Genomic DNA, 3,035 nt, shown 5'->3' with positions numbered 1-3,035 from the left:
CCACCCAACAGCCCAGACCTCAATGTCCTGGACCTGGGTTTCTTTGCTTCAATTCAAGCGCTACAATACAAGGTGGTGAGCCATTCCATTGTCGATGTTGATCGTTCTACCTTGGAGGCTTTTGAACCATTGAGCTTGAGAATGTGTTCCTGACCTTGCAGGCCGTCATGCGGCTTGTGCTCGAACACCAAGGCGACAACCGTTTCCGCCTTCCTCACCTCCACAAAAATACAATGCGACGCGTCGGTGCTCTGATGACCAACCTGTCCTGCCCTTCGCACCTTCTTGAATAGGTTTTAGATATATAAACCAGTGAGGACTTTAACCATTATATGCATGTGTTTGATTTTCATCCAATGGTCGAGAAATGTCACAAGTATTTCGGAAAAACCACGATTTTCTTATGTCACCAGTAATTTGAAACAAAGGAAGTAGTGTTTTCGAGCGAGATATTGTCGGTTTTGGCGAAAACTGGACTTTTCACTTCATTGTTGTAAGCAACTCAAACTATCGACGTAGCCAATCACATCGCGTTGCATACTTCTCACGATGTCGGACGCTGCCGTCCCGAGGCTGATTTGTGCTGTTGGCCGAGACCATGCGTCAGAGAACACAATGCTACATTGCCTTTACGGCTACTTCATGATTGGTCTGTCCAAGGCGTACTTGGCAACATTTTATGCCAAGCAAAAGTCAACCGTCGCTGCATGGATCAACCAGTTTGAGGCCACTGGTACAGTCGCACGTACCAACAGTGCGCAACGAGCCTTTCGAAAGCTCGACATCCATAAACGGACATGGTTGCTGACACTCTACGAAACGAACCATTGCTCTAGCTGGACGAAGCTGCCAACCGGTTCTTCCATCACTTTGCCGTCACCATAAGCACGTCATCCGTTTGGGCCATTTTGCGAGACGCCGGTCTATCGTGGAAAGTATTGGAGCGGCGAGCAATCCAAATTTGCTCGACTGAAATCTTGCGCTATTGCAAGGATTTATCATCGCTCCCATGGCTACTGCAAAACCTCGTATTCCTAGACCAAGTTTGTTTTGACAATCGGGATATGTTGTGTCGTGGTGATTACTGCATCAAATGGCAGAAACTTGTTTTCAGGGGCGAATTTTGCCGCAAGCCGCGTGTATCACTACTGTGCTTTTTGGTGGTGGGAGGCTTGCTAGATACGTTTTCGATTGTTGGCACGATTAATCGGTCATGGTTTGTTGACTGCCTTCGCGCGTTCGCCACTAGTGGCAGTTGTTCCCAACATCCTAGGCCGAACTCCGTCTGGATTATGGATGGCGCGAAGATTCATTGCAATGATCGAATTGTGTACTATTTACGTACGTTGGGTACATTTCCCTGAAAGCAGCATTGAAACTAATACATCGGGTTGATTTGTTAGGAAATGTGCCGCTATTTTTATCTGCGTACAGTCCATTCTTTAATCCTATCGAAATACTCTTCGGACTTGCGAAGAAGAAGTTCAAGCGGGCTTACGCGGAAAATGGGGGGAAAATATTGAATTACTGATTGCAGAGGTCCTGAATCTGTACTCGGTGTGTGACTTTCGTTCGGTATTTCGCAGGTGTGGATACACAGGCCATGGAATTTTCAATGCTGGAATGCAATGCAACAAGATGTTCAAATCATGGGATTCTATGTTTTTCAATCAATTTTAATGAAATTTAGTTGTGGTCTACATCTTCTTGCTCCTCCATGTCCTGCAATAATGCAGTTCCAAATGGTGACTCCTCGGTTCCAAGGGCATTTTCAAATCCTCCTAGAAGCGTTGAGCCGGCATTCGTTGTGCATTACTAATTTGACCATCAAGAAATAGCACATGAGTTTACAACTCCTCGTGCTTTCGTTTCAATGTGCGCATGGAGGCCACCATTTCTTCGACAGTGCTGGCAAAGTTACGATTCAATCCTCCTGCGACGCAAATTCCCTGTGGAGCACTACGCAGCACAACTTCTGGCTAGGTCGGTGCATGTGCAAACAGGTGAATCAAGTTGGATGGAGGTGGCTCGGTAACCATGGCGTCATGTCGGTGAGCTGGAGCACTTTGGGTTTGATTCGCCCAGAGCTGCCTATTGACGTCCTGCGAACGGTACGTAGCACCATGAATCCCCCTAAGCCTTGACTTGAGCACAAGTAGACTTGCCATTGACGCAGCACCTGCTCGGTCTTGTTCCGTTGGTCCGATAAGTTGCTTGTTAACAAGTGTCCAGTCCCGCTTGGATGCAATGTTGTTGGAATACAGTGATGCCTCCATTTTTGCAACCACCGAAATCAATAAACAATGAAAGGAGTAAGTTTACAAAGGTTTGGTACAACACGTTCTGCAGACAATTCAAATGTACTCCTTTAGCTGATCAAGACATCAATCGACAGTGCAGAGCCAATTCGAAGGCTTTCAAGTGCCCCGATGAGCGACATACGAGGTAAGATACCAGTATGAGCCCAACAATTACGAATTGTCGAGGCTGTCACCTCGTCCCATGCCTCAGATGACCACAACATCGCTTGCAAGACATCGAAAGCGTATGGATTATTTCTCTGGTGGTCCGACACCACGCCGCCAGCAGCAACTTCGTCGACAATTTTGATCGACCGGTAGTTGCTATTTCTAAAATTACAAACTCTGCACCCCCACCGGCAGTTGCTATTTCTATTTTGCTGCCCTTGAGTTTCTAAATCCACGAAAATAGAAACTGTGGAAGAGTCGTTGCTATTTCGCAAACCATGGGGAAAGGTTCAAAGTGGTGCCGGCGAAGACGACCAGCTCGCTCGCTCGTGGGTGTGCACGTCAGAAGATCCTTTGAAAGGGGCTGATCAGTCCAGCGAATCGTTCTGGACAAGTATACACGCACACTGGTCCATGGCATGCGGCGTAGATGGCCGTACTTCGCAGGTATTGAAGAACCGTTGGGCAATCCTTAACAGATCTGTTCAAAAGTTTGCTGGGTACCTCGCCCAGGTGAAGGCTCGACAAGAAAGCCGCAAGACTGACGAAAATTCGTTGGAAGTTGCA

This window comes from Aphanomyces invadans, assembly GCF_000520115.1.
Source record: "Aphanomyces invadans strain NJM9701 unplaced genomic scaffold supercont1.1, whole genome shotgun sequence".
Lineage (NCBI taxonomy): Eukaryota > Oomycota > Saprolegniomycetes > Saprolegniales > Verrucalvaceae > Aphanomyces > Aphanomyces invadans.
Note: the sequence above shows the minus strand (reverse complement) of the source record.